The 19,812-nt window shown below is 44.3% G+C and overlaps 1 long non-coding RNA gene across 1 annotated transcript; it reads right to left on the reverse strand.

Moving 5' to 3' along the window:
• Positions 1–164: 164 nt before the first annotated feature.
• Positions 165–19,302, reverse strand: LOC116422002. The gene is made up of 3 exons (XR_004232609.1): positions 19,044–19,302; positions 5,959–6,144; positions 165–296 (listed from the first exon to the last, which is right to left on the reverse strand). It is a non-coding gene; the product is annotated as an uncharacterized LOC116422002 (long non-coding RNA).
• Between the last annotated feature and the right edge of the window lie 510 nt (positions 19,303–19,812).

Here is a 19,812-nt window from a genome sequence, read left to right on the forward strand (position 1 = left end):
AATGCAAAGCCAGATCTCCAGCCACTCTGTGGGTCTTACCCAGATAATTCCATTGGGATTGCCCAGTGGGTCACCATCAGTCCCTTATTGCAAGTTCCCAGATCTCCAGGAGCCCAGATGCTCCAGGACTGCCCAAAGGATCTAGAAACGTAAGATCACTTGCCTTTATTGTCTTCTGAGACCCCACTGGTGATGAAGAGCAGAGTCAGCAGGCCCACTGTGATCGCCGTCATCATTACAAGGAGGAAAATGAGGAAGATCTCTAGGCTGGAGAAGGTGCGCTTGGCCATTGCTCTCTTCCAGAATCCCGACCAGAAAATAGGGAGCAAGAAAAGAATGTGGAACGACAAGGGGAAAGGCAATTATAGCCCCAAATCAAGGTACACACTCTCCAAGAACCCACCCCTCTTCCCAATTGGGGGATTCCCCTGGGGGGATGCTGTCAGATTGAATTATGTCACTCAATGAGCATGTATAAGATCTTACTAAGTGTCAGCCATTGTGCTAAGCAATGGGAATATTGAAATATTCAAAGAAATGAAAAACCTGGCTCTGCCCTCAAACAGTTCCCATTCCCATGGGAGCACTTAGCACAGTTCCTGGCACATAGGAAGCCTTTCATAATATATATTCACTAACATGCAAAAATTCTACACACAAAAATCTGTCCAACCCCTCATAGATTTTGAGCTGGAAGAGAACGTAGATGTTGTCTGCTGAGAACTTTGGGCTGCGAATTCAAATCTGCTCTCCAAATCTCAGCTCTCTCCATGTACAACTCCCTAATTCTACTGATGAGAATTATGAGCGTGCTAAGCATCTCAGCCTTCATGGAGCACTCGAGCCTGAAAATACCCTGATTCTTGAAACCAGAGTAGGGAAAATTCTTTTCAGAATGAACCAGATTTAGGTCAGGCCAAATCTTATTTACATGTGCTCCTTGGTCTAGAGCCCCAATTTAATCACAAGCCCACCCTCACCCCCAAAAGGAGATGAGGGGATGTGATGGGGACAGGGGGACTAAGGACCATGGAGTCATCATCTCTAAGGGGAGTCCTGATTTGTGCCCTGCAAATTCCCATCACTAAAAATCAAGGACATTGTAAGGACAATGTCGTTAGGACTGCTTAGGGCCAACTTGAGGCAGCTAATCTGCCTGTCTCTTCCATGTGTCCTTAAATGAAACCCACATAAGCCAACCAAGATGGAGTCTGCTCCATCAGTTAGACCAGAGGAACCCTTTGAAGAAAGCTCTAATCATGACAATGTAGAAAAAGTGATTCAAGGACACTCTCAAGGTCTCTCTTAAGAACCTTAGAATCCATTGTATGACACGGGAGACATTGGCCCAGGACCGCCCAGCATGGCACCCGCTCATCGGAGAAGGTGCCGTGGTCTATGAGCAAAGCAGGATTGAGGTAGACCAGAAGAAATGGAAGTTGCACAAAGTTAGAGGAGCCCCCCCAAATGTTCATAGGAACTTTGGGGGCTCAATCTGTAACAGAGCATTCCAAGCCCATAATGATCTGATCAGCCACAATCAGACACACTATAGGTTGACTCTAACATAGGGATGTCATTTGGGTTCTCTTTGAGAATTAAGGATAACAGCCAACCAAGCAATCGTGTTAAACATACTTCCACATTAGACATGTTGTGAAGAAAAACTCAGATCAAAAGGAAAAAAACACAGAGAAAGAAAACAAAAAACAAAATGAAAATAGTATGCTTCATCTACCTTCACACTCTAGTTCTTTCTCTGGGTATGGATAGCATTTTCTTTTTTTAGTTGTTTTCTTTATTTTTCTGTTTAACATGTATTTTAATTGTTTTTAAATACATATTTCTTTATGAATCATGTTGGGAGAAAAGAAAGAAACCATAGAGAAAGAAAATAAAAAACAAACAAAAAGTGAAAATAGTGTGCTTCAATCTACATTCACACTCTAGTTCTTTCTCTGGGTATGGATAGCATTTTGTTTTTTTAATTGTTTTCTTTATTTTTTCCAGTTAAACATGTACTTTAATTGTTTTTTTAATACACATTTCTTTCTGAATCATGTTGGGAGAAAAGGAAAAAACCATAGAGATTGAGGCCAGTTTCAATGATCTCATGATGAGGAGAGCCATCTACTCCCAGAGAAAGTGAATGTGGTTCACAGCATAGCATTTTTCACTCTTTCTGGTGTTGTTTGCTTCATTTTATTTTCTTTCTCATATTTTCCTTTTTGATCTGATTTTTCTTGTGCAGCAAGAGAATTGTATAAATATGTGTACATATATTGGATTTAACATTTGTTTTAATATGTTTAACATATATTGGATAACTTGCCATCTAGAGGAGGGAGTGGAGGGAAGGGAGAGGAATTTGGAATACAAGGTTTGGCAAGGGTCAGTGTTGAAAATTATCCATGCATATGTTTCGAAAATAAAAAGCTTTAATAAAAAATATATATATATAATTTATAAAAAATAAATAAATAAAGTGAGGAAGTTGAGCTCAGCCAAAGATCTGGGTTCAAGGCACATACTCTAGGCAGGTCCCTTTCACCCAACCTCTCAGTTGTATCGAGGAAAGCCAAATCTTAACCAACTAATCGTTAGTTTGGTCAAATCCCACACAAGGAAGACTTGTTCTCTCTCGTCTCCACATCCCATTATTTGGGCAAATCAAGGCTTGACCACTAAAGGGAGTAAGCTCCCCCCATAGGATGTGGAAGTGGTGTGACCCAGAAACTCCCTCAGAATGGCCCATGGTCTTAGGGATCTTTTGTGGCACAATGGAGAGGATACTCCACCCCAGGAACTATGGGAATTGATGTTACAGAATATAAAGTATTGGGCTGCTAGTAAGTCCAGCTACTTCCTATGTTACTGTGTGTTGGAATCCTTACAAAGTGCTAATTTAGCATGGTACTTAGCAAATTCTCTAGCTCTAAGGTATTTAAGTACTCATTGGAGTTCACACTTTTGGGAGATTTACAAGTCATATTCAGTATGAGATTCACAAGTCAGAAATCCATAATCCCACTCTCAGATCCCATAATCCCACTGTTGGAGGAGGAGTCAACCTTTTACACCGAGCATAAATAGAGCTTCAGTGAATCAGTCACAGGCAGTTCAGAAGAAGCCCACTCTCAAAGGTGAAGTCAGATTCACTCCAACTTTCACTTTGGTGCTGGCTGAAGACATTTGGAAGAAGAGAAACCGAAACTGGCAGAGGCAAAAGATTAGTGGCAAGAGTTCTCAGAACCAAGGAAAGCTGAGGCCTCTAAGAAAGCTAACCGGGCCCAAGGAAGGAGAAAATAAACATTTGCATTTTTATCATTTGGCTGCATTTGAGGTGATTATTACTTTTAACTGATACTAAGGCTGCCTCCAGAAAACCTCCCCAAGAAACCTGCTCCCAGAGAGAACCATCTTATATTATATTTTAAAGAAGAGAACACCACAACTGTGAGTAAGTAAAAAGCCTGGTGAATATTTCTCCTGCTGCCTCTACCCCCCTCCAGTCAAATGTCAGCTCCTTTAGGGTGGAGAGAAACTTTTATTTCTATCTTTTTATCTATAATACTTCCCACTGTGCCTGACATAGAACAGATTATTAATGACTGTTGAGCTTAATTAAGCTGCTTCTCAATTTACTCATCTATAAAACAGGGATAAAACCAGTGGCTGTCTCACAGCGTTGTTGTCAGCCCACCATTTTGTAATCTTGTAAGCACTAGGGGTGCCGGAATCCCCCCAAAAGTACCTAACTGCTTGCCCCTTCAAATTGGCAGGGGATCTACCTCCCTCCTGTAACTTTAAAAGAACCTAACATTATATACTCTTGGGGGGCTCCAGGGTCGTTCCCTTTCCCCTACTCAGAATCCCTGTGCAAAAAGGAAGTATGCAGATTCCTACATCCATAGAGGCTGAGATAAGGAAGGATTCCACTCAAGGTCTATATAAATAGACAGTCTATATAAATAGCCAGAGGGTGAAGATGAATGTCTCAGCTTAATAACTAAGTCTTTGCTGTCCAAAGAGAGCGTGCTCCATCATTCTTTGTCTCACTTGAAGCTTGTCCATCTCTGACAGACAGAGATTCGAATTCGTCCTTCCTTTTCCCCATTCTCCCAACAATCCCATCCAAACCTCTTTCCCAGAAGCCGGCAATCTCTTTGGGAATATGGACTGGGATCGAACAAGAGCTGCCGACTATTTGCTGCACAGTAACTGACAGATTTCATCTCTTGCCCATTCCCAGGGCACTCAGGCACTGGCGCACGCTGCCCTGGCCAGACCTTCTCTGGAGAACTGTGTTTACCTTTGGGCACTTCCATTTAAGAAGGATGCTGGCAAGCCAGAGTGTCCCAAGGTGGAAAACCAAGATGAAGAAGCCGAAATGGCCTGTCTGCTGATCCTTTTAAGCGGCATTCTCCCACCTCCGGGCTTTTGCACAAGTGTCCCCCTCTGGACCTACCCTCTATGCCCAGAATGATCTTTCCATGTCTGTCTCTCAGAATCCCTGGCTTACTGCAAAGCTCAGCACATGGGCTTCCTGCTGGAAGAAGGATTTTTCTTATCTCCCCAGTTACTAACATAACCTTTCCTCAAATTACTTTGTCATTAACCTTTGTATTTATTTATCTGTTGTTTCTCCCAGTAGAAGATACCCGGGGACATAAACAGTGACATTTTTTGCTTTTGTTTTTGTATTTCCAGCACCTAGAATTATGCTGGGGAAATAATTGGTGTTTAATAAATGCTTATTAGTTGATTGATCCCATGCTGGCAGAATCAATTAAAGGCACTGAGGATTTTTTGGCTAGAGAAGTCTTAGGAGCAACCTGAGGATTCCCTTTAAGTATTTTAAGGTATTGTCTCTATTGTATAGGCGTGAATTACACTGTCAAAGTATTGCCTGTAAGTACTGAGGGTTTGGATTCAGAATCTTGGATTTCCCCAGGGCTATAAACTTTTTAAAATAATATTTATTTCCCTCAAGTACATGTAAAAGAACAATTTGCATGATTTAACACTTCTTCGAGTTTTGAGTTCTAAATTCCATTCCTCTCTCTAACCTCTCCACTGTCCCTGAGAGGGTAAGCAGTCTGATACAGGTTATACATGTGGATAAGGGAGGAAGGGAGGGAAGGAGGGAAGAAAACAGAGAAGGGGGAGGAAAGAGAGGGAGGGAGGAAGAGAAGGAGGAAGGATGGAAGGAAGGAAGGATGGAGGGAAGGAAGCAAGGAAGAAAAGCAAGAAGGAAGGAAGGGAGGGAGGGAGGAAGGGAGGCAGGGAGGGAGGGAGGAGAGAGAGCTGAACCCAAAGACCCGCGTCCAAATTCTGCCTGACCTCCTAACTGCTCGACGCTGGGCGAGTCCTGGGAGCCCTCTGGACCTCAGTTTCCTTTTTTGTAAAATGAGACAGGTTGGAGTCAGCGCCCTCTAAGATGCCCTGAAGCTCCCAGACCTTGGACCACCAGTGACCCCAAGGGAGAGATCACAGCAGAGATCAAAGCGGGAAAGGTGGAAGGGGAACCTCTGAGGTGGCCAAGTTCAACCTTCTTGATTCATGGAGGAGAAAACTGAATCCCAAAGAGGCAAAAAGACGTTCCTGAAACCAAACAGGCAGCAAATGGCAGAGGCAGGATTTGAACCCGCTCCTAATCCAGCATTGGTCCCGCTCTCACGCTAAAATCCTACCCAGCCACTGTCCTGATGTCCCAGTACAGTCAGATAATACAAAGACGATCACAAGAGAAACTGTAGCTTCCAAAAGGAAAAGCAACCCAGCACAAGTGCTTTCCTCACAATAGAATTAATCTGAGTCTATGCTCATGTCATGCTCTACATCCTTGCTTTCCTACCCACAGTCATAAGTATTGTGCACATTTAAGAGAGGAGAAAACTGAGGCAAGGAAAGTCATCTCTCCCCCCCACCCCAGTCAAGCCCACCAGGCATTCTTACCTCAGGGCACTGGCTCCCCAAGCTTGAGAATCCCCCAGCAGCAGGCTCCTAGAAGGCTTTCTTCTCGCCCATCCCACGTAGGAGGCGGCCGGTCTCCCGGGATCTGGGCCCCTGCACAGAGTCCAGACTTTCCAAAGCAAGTGAGATCCCTCAGCTGAGGGCTGGACTGTTCGCAGCGTCCTAAGTCTAAAAGGAGATAAGGGCAGGTTGATAGCAAGCCCAGGCAGCTTGCTAAGGTGCCTGCAGCAGGATCCTGGGGGCTCCAGGAAACCTCGCTCCTGGACAGGAGTTTTGCAGGTTTACCTGCTAAAATACAGACAAAAAGTCCTCGAATGGGTCCCTCACATTGGTCTATGCTGGTTCTTCTCGTTAATGCACCAATGTTGAGCAACATTAATATAACAATTAGATCTGCAATCTCACCGGATTCCTACCACAGACCAGGGAGGTCGGTCGGACAGTTACTACTGCACCCATTTTACATATAAGCATGCATGAGGCAACAGGGAATGGAGTAAGAGCTGAAGGTAGCTTTGGAGTGTAGAAGACCTGGCTTCAATGCTTGTGGGAAAGAGGTTTAACCTCTCAGTGCCCTAGGCAGCTTTCAGAGGAGTTAGTTGAAAGGAAGGAAGGAAGGAAGGAAGGAAGGAAGGAAGGAAGGAAGGAAGGAAGGAAGGAAGGAAGGAAGGGAGGAAGGAAGGGAGGAAGGAAGGGAGGGAAAGGAAGGGAGGGAAAGGAAGGGAGAGGAGAGGAAAGGAGAGGAGAGGAAAGGAGAGGAGAGGAAAGAGGAAAGGAAAGCAAAGGAAAGGAGAAAGGGAAGGGAAGAGAAAGCAAGGAAAGGGAAGGGAAGGGAAAGGAAGGGAAGGGAAAAGGGAAGGGAGGGGAAAAGAAAGTGAAAGGGAAGGAGAAAGGGAAAGGGGAAAAGGAAGTGAAAGGGAAGGAGAAAGGGAAAGGGAAGGGGAAAGGAAAAGGGAAAGGGAAAGGATCATAGATCTGAGAAGCCCAAAAGTCCAATATTGAGGCAGGACTTAGATGAGGTCATGTTCAAGGTTAAAGTAAAATGAGAGACTGCTCATCCCTGGTCCAGCACTCAGCATTTGCCCCCTGAGAGTAACCTCTGAGTCTGTAGAAATCCACACATTCAATTCCCATCCACTAAATGGGACCCCCTTATTTCCCAACCCTCAAATCAAGGTCCTGGGCCTATGGCAAGCTCTTGTCCCTAATTTGTGAATTAGCAAAGGAAAGTAGCAGCACCCAAGAATGGCCCCACGGGTAACAGAACAAACATTTGAGCAGCTTCTTCCCCTTCCCCTTCACAAGATCAAAGGCAGATACACGAACAAGTAAAACAGAAAAATGGAGCTCCCCGATAGAGCAGCTATGAGGGAAGATTAGGAATAGTAAGACTTTTCACTGCCACGGATGCAAAGATGCTGTGGCCACAGAGCTTCAGAACCTTGGTGAGAGACGGGGATCCAAGAAAAGACACTGGAACTAAGAGTGGGCAAAGTATCATGGGTACAAGAATATGAGGAAAACCCAAGAGACCCTGGGCAGATGCAAATATGATACTTTTATTTGGGATCCCAATTCCGTCCCGGTTGCTGGGACTCCTTAAATGAGACTCTGGAAGTTTTTTAAAAGAATTCTGAACGAAAGGGTGAAAGGATCAGAGACAAGGCCCATAGGATCTGCACTTATCCCAACTCCTGATGTTTATTGACTGATCAACTTAAGGAAACGAAGCTCACCTGAAAAGAGCTTATAAGTCAAGGGGCTCAGGTTCTAGCCATCTGTCCTTTTTCATAAATGGCTTCTGAAAAGAATGCTATTGTTAGCCTGAGTGCTTGCGGAGGGCATTGGAGAGATGTTTGGAAATCCATCAGCCCATATTCTTACTTTCTGGGGAAGACTCTGGCTGAGAGCAAAGTCACACTGATTATTTATTAGAGGCAGAGACTGGAGATTAAATCCAGTCCTTTGACAGAGAGATCAGGAGCAGAAAACATGGGTTTCATTTGTTTTTGTTCTTGTTTTATTAAAGCTGTATTTTCAAAACATATGCATGGATAATTTTTCAACATTAATTCTTGGAAAATCTAGCACTCCAATTTTCTCCCTCTTCCTCCCCCTCTCGACATAGCAAGTAATCCACTCTATATTCGTGCTAAAAATATGTGCTAAATCCAATATATGCAGACATATTTATATCATTATCTTGCTGCACAAAGAAAATCAAATCAAAAAGGAAAAAAAGAGAAAGAAAGTAAAATGCAAGCAAACAATAGTAAAAAGAGTGAAAAATGCAATATTGTGGTCTACAGTTCCCACAGTCCTCTCTCTGGGTGCAGATGACTCTCTTCATCACGAGATCATTGGAACTGGCCTCAATCATCTCATATAGAGTTCATTTGAAATTAGAATTTTTCTAAAAAATACTAGTTTTATGTTCTCAGTGGATATAAGGAATAAGCTCTCACCTTTGCTCTTTAGCTGCCAAGAACACTCAACACAGGGAATAGGAATTTAGGGGAACAACCCAAGATCTTAACTCCCCCCAAAAAAAATCCCAAGTCTAAAAATAATTCTAGTATTGACTTACCTGAGTAACTTCATAAGTATTTAGAAAAAAAAAATTAAGCAAAGTATCTTTTTTTTCAAACTATAAAAATATTTTGTACATAGATATTATTCTGAGCTGAATTTTGACTCAGGATTTTCCAGGCGAAATCCTTTTCACATTCACAGTCTTATTTTATGCTTATTATAACCATGTGAGCTTTAAAATGTAAACTGCTTGGAATAGGGACTTTCAGATTTTTTTTTATTTCCAGTGCCCAGGACGGCTCCTGACACACAGTGTATCCTTAAAATACTGTTCAATTCAAGCATTAGCACTTACTATGTATAAGGCTACTGGGAGTCAGCAACAGAAAGCCAAAAATGAAACACTCCCTTATATTCTCCTGGGTGGGCACAACTCAGACTCAAGTCAGTAAATACATAGTACAATACACACAAAGTCACTGAAAGAGGGACTGCCTGGAGGAGCAGGGAGACCCTCGTGTGAAAGGGGCTGGTTGAATGTACAAGAAGGATGCTCAGGGTTAGGAGCAGGAGGGAGAATGTTTCAGAGAAATGCTACCAGGCTAAATTAAAGGCAAAGAGTGAGCAAAAGCTTTAGCTTGAGAAAAAAAGAGATTCAAGTAGGAACTTCTTATTGTTGCCCCACCGGACTCATGATGTTGCTTATGGACCATATGATGTCACTAATCACAATTTCTCATGTTAGATATCAGTGACATCAATTTAACATTTAATTTTGAGATTTAATTTATTTAATTAATCAATTTTTAAAAAAATTTTTATTAAATTAAATTTAAAAGTTAATTAATTAATTTTTAAATAACCAAATTTCAAAATGACTTAGTGAGAATCCATGTTTTGAAGACCTATGGTATGGTTCTCCATGTCCTCTCTCCTTCAGTGCAGATAGCAACCCCTCTGTCTCATGGCCGATGATCTTTGAGAATTAGTGTGGCTAAAAAATTTCAGCTACTGGCTCACACTTATATGATGCTTTAAGTTTTGCCAAGCTCTTTATATATGCTATCTCATTTGATCTTCACAACAACCTTGTGGGGTAGGCCCTATTCTTATTGCTCTTTTACAGCAATTGCTTCAATCCCTTTACCCGTAACCCTCTGGCCACCCTCCTATCCTCCTTTAATCTCTTCCCAATTTTATGCACAACTCCGGCTTCCACCCTCCCAGGAGTCTCCGGACCTGAAGGGGCGCGTTTGTACTGTGTTGATCTATTTAATAATACCATATTTATAGTATACCTAGCATTTAAAGGGCACTTTGGGGATTGCAGACTATTTCCCCCCATAAAATCTCAGCTCCCAGAATCCCAGAATACGAGGGTAGGAAGGGATCTTTGCAGCATCTGATCCAACCCATGTGAAAAGAATCCTCCCTCCATCATACTTAGGCAGCTAGGCAAGTGCTTGATGAAAGCTTTCCAAGGTTGGAGGGACCACAAGCAAGAGCAAATCAATGGGCCTCTTTCAACCTCATTTTCCTTAGCCTGGAGCCCCAGAAATCTACCTATGAGCTCCCAGGTCACTCTCCACTAAGGGATGGTTTTTTTTTGGGGGGGGGAATTTTGGGAAATATTCATGTGACCAAAAAGAGTAATGTTAGCCTGTGCTCAGAGGAGCCCAGAGCTTGGTGAGAAAGAACCTGCTTCGAGGGAACATTCAAAAAAGCTTTGCTGATACTCTATCTCTTGTTGAGCTTCAAATAAGAATTTATTGCATCTGTCAAAAGCAAATCTCATCCGCTTTGCTCTGCAAGGTTACAAAGGTAGATGTTGGGATGGGATGGGGAGGGCAGGAGCAGGCTGTCGCTCTATTTGTCATCCCAGCAGGAACTCAAAGCCAGCATGTTTCGGGGCGACACTTTCCCTGTCCCTGCTCCCAAAGGGCACAGCTCAGCAGTTCACATGTGCATTCCGAGTCTGTGAGATCATTGGGATCGCCAGAGCTCTACCTGATGCACCCCAGAGGCCCATCGAGTCCGGTTCCCTCCTCCTACAGAAGACGAAGCTCAGACCACAAGAGGCTAAGTCAATGGCCCATTTGGGAAGCCCAAGAGTCAGGATTTGATGGTGCTTATGTCTGCTTGGAAGGAGGCCCGTCATGATAGGGCACAGTCAGGAGAAAAGCAAACAGGGAGGAAAGTGGGCTTCCTGAGCCCGTGTTCCTTCCAGCAAGACAAGGCACATCAAGGGACGGGGAGCCCTGCCCCAGCTCAACAAGGTGTACATTGGGGGAGTGGGAACGGGGGAAGGAGAAGAGGTCTCCTCTGGGGGAGAACCCCCCCACAACATTCACCCATTGGCAGGCATATTTCTAAACCCACATGCTCAGAACGCAAACTGGAGAGTACAGAGACAGCGTGTGGAGCAGCAGCGACAAAGCACTTGGTTTGGGAGTCAGGAAAACCTGACTTCAAACTCTGTTTCAGATCCTTCCTAGCTGTGCAGTGTTGGGCAAACCACTGACTCAGTTTCCTATCTGTAAAATTGTATTTAAGCAATAGCATTAACTCCCAGACTTGTGAAATGTATATATATATATATATATATATTTATCAGATGAGATAACTTACACAAATGCTCTACAAACCTTAAGGAACTCTGTAAACGTGTTCAAACAATTAAATATCTACCCACCGAAGGTAAAGCTTCCTATATCTATCCATCCCTACACATAAACACACAACCCACAGTCCCATCCAAAGCTAACCACCAGTGCAATATCCACTCTCCATCGATTCCACCATGCTGTGGTCACCTATTTTACAGAAAGAGAAACCAAGGCACCAAAAAGTGAATTTACCCAAAGTCACAGAAGTAAAATATCTGAACCTGAGTCCAAATCCAGATGTTCAAACCCAAATTCAGCTCTCTGGCCATTGTCCCAAATAAATATTTATAAGCATTTTCTTTAAAACAAAAATCCAGTGGCATTTCAAAATATAATCGCACTCCTACTTATCCAAGACTCCAACTTCAAACTTTAACCTCAGCCATAAGGAAGTGATAAATGTCTCTGAGTCACTTAAATTATTATCGGGGAGCCCTCGGAAGGCCCAAGGTCACCTGCCGCATCCCGGGCCATCACAAGTCATTTTAACTTTGGTCCCGCCACGGGATTTTGATGACGCTGGAAGAGGCAGATGACTTTGTGAAGTTCTGCCTCCCTGAAATCCAACTCACACGAGTGGAGACTCCATCCCATGATGTCACTGGTCCTCTCTGGAAATGAAGGGTAAACAACCACCAAGCCCAGGCCCAAACTCAGGCTTTATAAAAGAATGGGGCTTCTTGACTCTTAGCTTACATTCAGTTCTAATAACCTTGGCGACTTGATTTCTAAAATCAGAAAATCAGCTACAAACCAGAGTGAATGTAGAGAAATGGCCCAAGGCAGGCAACTAAAAAGTAGAAAAATACTGTTTTTCGGTCTAGTATAATAATTAATATTATAATTCTCAGCACTTCATGTTTAGACTATTGCAACAGCCTGCCAGTGGCTCTGCCTGCAGGTAGCCTCTCCTTTCTCCTATTCATCCTCTGCTACTGACGTGATTTTCCTAATGTGCATTCTGACCATGTTACTCCCCTCTCCCTCACTCACTAAATTCCAGTGGCTCCCTATCGCCTCTAGAATCAAAGACAAAATGTTTTTAGCAGTCATTTAGCCCTTCATAAACTCCCACCTCGGTCCCCTCCATCTAAATTCAATCCGATGAGTCTGGCTTCTTGGCTATTCCCGGAACAAGACCGTCCATCTCTCAACTCCGGGCATTCTTCCCGGCTGTCCCCCACATCTGGTACACCCTCCCTTGTCTCTTCCAGCCATTAACCTCTCTGCCTTCATTAAACTCCCAATTCAAATCCTACCTTCTGTTTCTTAATTATTTCCTCCTTATCCTACATGAAACTTACTTTGAATATATTTTTGCATGTTGTCTCCCACATTTAATTGTAAGTTCCTCCAGGGTTTAGCACAGTTTATGGAACACAATAGGTGCTTAATAGATGTTTTTTATTGATGGATTTTAGGACCTTGAAATTTATGTAAAATGCAGTTGAGGTTTTTTTATGGCTTAAATTATGGCCTGTATATTATACTTTGATCTGGACTGGTCAATTGGGTTCCCCACTGCCAGAATCAATGGTGATCTACACAGCTCAGTAAGGTTCTCCACCTGACAGAATCAATGGTGCTCTGGACTGGTCATTGGGGTTCCCCACTGCCAGAATCAATAGTGATCTACACAGCTCAGTTTGGTTCTCTACCCTGACAAAATCAGTGGTGATCTGGACTGGTCAGTGGGGTTCCCATCCTGACAGGATCAAGTATGATCTAAGGCTAGTCAATGAGAGCCCCCACTCTGAAAGAATCAATGGTAATATAGGCTGGTCAAAGGGGTTCCCCACCCTGCCAGAATCCCAGAGCCTCTATCTCAAAAGGGAGCTGCAGGATGGATTCTTGGACAAAAGCTCTCAGGACTTCAGACGTTTTCCTGGGCACTGAACCGGCTGTTTCCCAGTCGGCCTCCTTAGCATACGAGAGCCCGGGTCTCTGTCACTTGACTGGGCAGAGATTCAACTGAGCCTTTGCCCTTCCATACTCCATTGCTCTGGACCTTGAATGTGCCATAAGAGATAAAGGTGATCCTTGAGTGAGATGAATTACATGGGTGTTTATAGGAGGGAGCTGATAGCGGCTGGGACAAAGCCATCCCTCCTGGAGAAGGGGGTGAGAACCTTCCAAAGTCATGAAGTTGGATTAAAGGCTGGAAGGGATAAGGGAGGTCACCTAGTTCAGTCTTCATTTGTAGTTGAGGAAACAGAAAAGGTGAAATTAGTTGCCCAAAGTTATACAGTCTGCAAGTGGTTGAGAACATTGCTGCATTTTTCACAATTCTATTCCAGAATACAATACAAATAATAACCCAGGCAGAACTGGGTCATTAGAATACAGACCCAGGGGTAGCTAGATGGTGCAATGGATAGAACACCAGCCCTGAAGTCAGGAGGACTGAGTTCAAATCTGGCCTCAGACACTTAACACTTCCTAGCTGTGTGACCCTGTGCAAGTCACTTAACCCTAAATTGTCTCAGCAAAACAAACAAACAAACAAAAACCAAGAATACAGACCCAGAAGAAATTGAGGTCCTAGAGAGCTGTGCTTCTCCTAAATCATGGCAGGAGCAGGGTGGTTGGAATCCAGCACTTTTAACTACAGAATCAAGAATCAAACTACTTCCTCCTCTCCAACAAGTACTTATTAAGCTCCTACTGTGTGCAAGGTACTATGCTGAGTCAGCCAACCTTAAGTAGCTTTTAGGAAGGGGAATTTACTAAGGTTAGAACAAGTTTAGTTGAGATGGGAAAGATCCTCCCAAAAAGCTATTCTCCTGTTAGTCCTAGGGAGCATGTCCTTAGAAAGCACATAACTCCGAGCCCCTGGGTGCTGTTCCATTTGTGGGGTGCTGAAAAAGCCTTCCCTGAGTATGCGAATTTGAACCCAGTCTGCTCTTGGCTCCCAGTGTAGACACTACCACTAGCTAACCCCGTATCAGAAGAATGTTCAAATGATGATGAAAAGATGGGAGAATCCAGGATGTTGTGGATTCTTTAAAACTTTCCAGAAACAAGGAGAATGAGGGAAAAAAGCCCAGTCAGGGGAAGGCTCTCCATGCCCTCTGGGGGATCCCTCATCCAGGGTGTGCTGGTTATCCACTCTCACTCTCCCTCCTGCAATTCTCCAATTCCAACTAGCATAATGCTTTTCCACCAGACTCCACCAGACCACACGAGGAAATCCCACAGACAACTGGAACTGGCTTCTTATTTCTCACTTCATCAAATGGCTTTCAAAAGACTTTGTATTCTTAGTCCAAAGTCTATGACTGATACTGATTGATTGGGCATCTTACCCCTTACGTTAAGTTGGACGGGGATGACTTGCTTGATAAATTATTAACCAACCCTACTCTTATTTGAAAAGATGAGGGTTTGGACTCACTAAAGTCCCTTCCATTTCTGAATCAATGAAACTAAGATTCTAAGAAGCTGGAGGAAGAACCTGGAGATGAACTCTGTCATCCAAAGTTCAGCCCACACGTTGACAGACTGGGCTACTGCTCCCTTTGTTACTAGGGGTTAAGTACTGAGTTTCTTTGATCTCACTCGGAGACCATTGAATTGGGCCTAGATTTAGCAATCTGTGTTATCCACAAAATTATGGATCTTTTAAATAATAATAGGCAAGCAACAAATAACTATTAAGTGCCTACTGTGTGCCTGGAACTGTCGTAAGCACTGCAAAAAGAGGCAAAAGACAGTCCCTGTCCTTAAAAGTTTGCTGGCTGATGGAGAAAACAACAAATTCATACCAAGCAAGCAATTAGGAGAGCATTAAAAGAGGGGAAGCATTGCAATTAAAGTGGGGGTGGGGAAGGCTTCCGGGGATTTTAGTTGGGACTCGAAGGAGGTTGGCAGTCAAAGCAGAGGAGAGAGCATGTTCCAGACAGGGGGGACAATCCGAGAAAAGGCTCAGAGCTGAGAGATGGGGGGGTCTATTCATGGAATAGTCAGGAGGCAATGATAGACAGCATAAGAACTTCCCAAATATCATTTGTTGTTTAGTTGTATCAGACTCTTCATGACCATACATAGGGTTTTCTTGGCAGGGATACTGGAGTGGTTGGGCATTTTCTTCTCCAGCTCATTTTACAGATAAGAAAATCGAGGCAAACAGGTTTAAGTGACTTGTCCAGGATGACACAACTAGTTAGTGTCTGAGGCTGGATTTGAATTCAGGTCTTTCTGACTCCACATCCAGAACTCCATCCATTGAGTCATCTAGCTGCCTCCCCAAACATCATACTCTAACCTTGGATTCTGAGGACAAAGACTGTGTTTTGTCTCATTTTTGTATTCCCTGAACTTAGCAGGTATACAGTAGGAGCTTAATAAATGTCTATTTATTGATTATCTCTTTTGATCCTTATAACAACTCTGCAAGGCAGATGCTATTATTATCCCCATTTTACTGGTAAGGAACCTGAGGCAGAGGTCAAGTAGCTTCGCCCAAGGTTACAAAGCCGGAAAGTGTCAGAGGTTCCAGTCTTCCTGGACTGGATATCCAAGACCACATATCACCCAAATGCCTCCTTACAGTAGCACTATCATTCTTTAGTATAGCCATGAATTTGGACTGGATACAGACCACTGGTTAAAGTCCTAATTGGCTGAATAATCCCGAGAAATAAAACATCTCCCCTAGAGCAAAGGAGAATGACATACCCAGTACAACCCAATTCTCAAAATGAGGTCTAAGTAAAGGAGAATGGAGAGGGGACAAAGGGGGTTTCTTGTGTCCTTTTAAAAAAGACCAATTCAAGATCTCTGTTCAAGCAAAGAAAAGCTCAAAGGGATTTTCCTTCTCAAAAGAACTAGTTTGGCAGCAAAATCTAGGACATCACTAGCTCATGAAGATAAAACTCCCCAAGACCCTTGGTCTCTGCCCCTGCAGCCAAAAAACTCTTCCAAGACATCCAAGTTTGCCTTTTTCACAAAAAAAAAAAAAAAGAAAGAAAAAGAAAAAAAAAAGGATCCGGCCATTCGATTAAACGGATTCGGCCTCTTTGTTCCTACTCTCATCTCCTGTCCCAGCCATAGAAGTCAGAGACTGGTTTCCCCAGTGCCGATGACCTGTAAATTGCCTTATTGCTTCTCCTGCCTTCCCGGTGTCTGTACACAAAAATCTACCCACTGGCTTCAACGGGAAGAGAATAAGCAGAGTAACTTTGGGGTGCACTGTGAGAAACCAGAGAGGGTCGGGTGGGCTCCCCTCAGAGAGCAAGCAGCACTGAGCTCCATTGCCCCACCGGGGAGGTTTGTCACTGGAGATGTGGTCTCCTGCATGAGCGTGGAAAAGTGTGCTGGAGTGAGCCGAAGATCGCCTGGATGCAAGCCTGGCCACCCACCGCCTCCCAGGCCAGCGCCGGGCACTGACTCTCTGGGCTCGGGTCCTGCCATTGGACTCAAGTGGAGAGAGTCAGGCTGATGACTTTGTGCAGCCCTACACCTCCATCCTCCAGAATGAAGGATCAGCCATCCTTAACCCTCACAATCATGGGCAACTCTCATTTTCTCAGAGCCTTGGTTCTTATAAACTGTAAGTACTGAGAGCTATTCCCTACCTCCCAGCTTTACTGTGAGGAAAGGGTCCTGTCACTAAGTGTGTGTCTGGGTTTTATTTAAATAGACATCTGCGAGTAGTTATTAAAAGTAAAGTCTTAAACTAATGCACACTAAGGCCTGAATAACTGAGGGCTTCTTAATCCTGTCTTTTAAAAGAGTCTGCCTTCACATGAATTCATCTCTAATAATGCTATTTTAAACAGTGTGTAAAGCAGATTTGAGGGAGGAAGTGTTTTCAAAATGTCCCCTACGTGGCCCTCGCAGGAAATGTCGGCTCCATCTAGGAGACGGGCAAGTTGGGAAGCAGGAGATGGAGCTCAAGGCAACTCATTGGCCAAGGCCACTGACCTTGGGACAACTCAGCTAACTGCTGAAATCAGCAGCCAAAGGAGACTGCAGTGGCTGGAACGTCCCACAAGCTTCCATTGCCATGTCCTCCAAGAGCCTAGGTGTCCCGGAGTTGGAAAAACTCCTGCTTCCCTCTAGACCTTCATTTATTCTCTGTAGAGTGGGAATAAAGAGCCCAATTAGCACTGCAAGTGCAGGAGGGTCAGCACAGCTCTGATAACAACCACTGGGGGAAATCCTCTTAACAGAAGGCCGAATTCTAAAGGCCATTTCCAGCCAGAAAATGTTCCAGAGACTGAAATCTTCCACTTCTAAAGGAAGCGTCTCCTTTCAGGTGATTCCTCTCTCACTGAGGCATAGGATGAATTCAAAGAAGTGTATTCCAGAAAGTTATTCCAAAGAAGTTTATTCCAGAGGATCTGAATATTATATCCTAATTAGAGAAAAATATATTTTCTCTATTTATGTATATCTATTTATATTCTGTATTTAGGCCTAACAATTAATAAACAAACTTTAATAATTATAATAATAGCTGAGATTTATATAGCACCCTAAGGTTTGCAAAGCACTTTTATGCATATATACATATATGTATTTACACAGACATGTATCTATATATACATACACACAAAAAGTAGATACATGGATAGAAGGATAAATAAATAGGTAAATAGACAGATTGGCAGATAAACAGATAGATAGATAGATAGATAGATAGATAGAGATAGATGATAGATAGATGGATGGATGGATATATGGTTAGATAGATGAATAGATAGATGAAATAGATGATAGATAGAGATAGATAAATTAGATAGATATGATGGATGGATGATGGAAGATAGATAATAGATAGATGATAGATAGATAGATAGATGGAATAGATAGATAATAGAGATAGAGATATTAAATAGATAGATAGATGAATAGATGATATAGATAGATAATAGATAAGTAGATAAACAGACATACATTTTATACATACATCTACATACACATACACACATATATACATATGTACAAAAATCTCAGTGGAGGTACTTCCCAACCCTGTGAGGAGGCAAGTGTCATAAAGAAGGTGACTAAAGCTGCAAAAAGTGGAGAGCTGCAGGGTCAATTAACTGGAAAGTGGCAGAGGCTGAACTGAAACTCAATCTCTCTGCCTCTCGTCCAGCTCTCTCTGGATAATGGAGTGGTGGCAGTGGGGATGTCGAGTTCGTCCCTTTGCTGAATTTATGAGAATGGCACTGGGTGGCCAGGCATGGAGAAATGGATGGGTGGATGGATGGATGGTGGGTGGATGGATGGATGGATGGATGGGTGGGTGGGTGGATCTGCCTCATTGGAAAGAACACAAACATCCATGAGATCAGGGACTCCCTGGAGTCTCTGAGTCCAGCTCTAACATATTTGGTGCACTTCACTGGAGTGGGAAAGTCCTGGTGTGAAAACCCCTCCACTAACGCAGATCTGCAATTAGCCAGCAACTTCTGGCTCCTGGTGCTGAGGGGTTAAGTGAGCAGCCCAGGACGGCCCAGGCAGTCTGGGTCGGTAGTGGGACCCAAAGCCGAGGCCGGCTCTCTGTCCACTCCACCTTGTCAGCTCTCCCACAGGCACACTGATGCCCACCCAATGCAGGAAGCGTTTTCTGGCTACAAGCTGGTTCTCTGGGGCCGCTGCTGCTAGGATAATGACATTGAGACAACCTCTCAGCAGAGCCGGCCTTGGGTCAGAGCTCCAGCCAGGATGTGGATGTAATGAGGGGGAGAAGACAGAGGAACGGCGGCTCTCCCAGCCCCAGCCCTCACCGTCCCCGGCCAAGCCGGCTCGCCAGCATCTGCCACCGCTCCGGCCGAGGACCTCGTCTGCAGACATGAATGAGCCCGACTCCGTTCTCTGGGGAGAAAAGCGAACGGCAGCGATCAGAGAGAGGCTACGTACCGGGTGGGCGGCGGGTGCAGCTGCTTCAAGGCCGCCTCTCCTCCCCTCTGGGAGCCCCGGGACACAGCGGGCAGCAGCGCCGGCTGCTTCTCCCTCCAAGAAGGGAGGGAGTACTGCTGGAGACGCCAACCGGGAGGGAAGGGAAGGATTGGCCACTTCTTAACTACTTAAGCGCTGCCTCCCAAGCTGGGCCAGTCCGGCCCGCCCGTCCCTTCCCGCTTCCATCTGGCCTGTGGGAGATCGCTCTAGATCTGCAAGGGACTCCGGAGGTCCCAGAATAATGATCCAGGGTGCAAGGGATGGCAGGAGTCAGCTGGTCCAGCTCCTCTGTCATTGGAGCAAACCGGGTGGAAAGACCAGAGAAATTTGCAGATGCTCACATAAGGAGAGGTAGCAGTAGAAGAGTTAGAGAACCTTGGAGAACCCTTCTCTAAATGTGCTATGTCACTTATAGTGGGCTGAGCGAGGGTCCCAGAGGATGGGTAGCTAGATAGAAAGGCAAGGAAAGACACAACTGGAGAAAGAGCCAGAGAGACAGATAACAGAGCTTTTGCTTCTTTTCTTTTGGGAAGATAGAGCATGTATGCAGATACATTCACATAAGGCATTCCTAAAAAGCAGATCACACAAGGGAAGAGACTCCTACACAGGGATGTGGGAATAAAGGAAGGTTTCATGGACTTGCAGGGTGAGTAGAGGACCAGGAGGATGGGGGAGGAGAGTAAGGAAAGAAGGACCTCTATCCCCTCTTCCCTGAGCTTCCCCTCCT

The sequence above is a fragment of the Sarcophilus harrisii genome, chromosome 2 (assembly GCF_902635505.1).
Source record: "Sarcophilus harrisii chromosome 2, mSarHar1.11, whole genome shotgun sequence".
In the NCBI taxonomy this organism is placed as follows: Eukaryota; Metazoa; Chordata; class Mammalia; order Dasyuromorphia; family Dasyuridae; genus Sarcophilus; species Sarcophilus harrisii.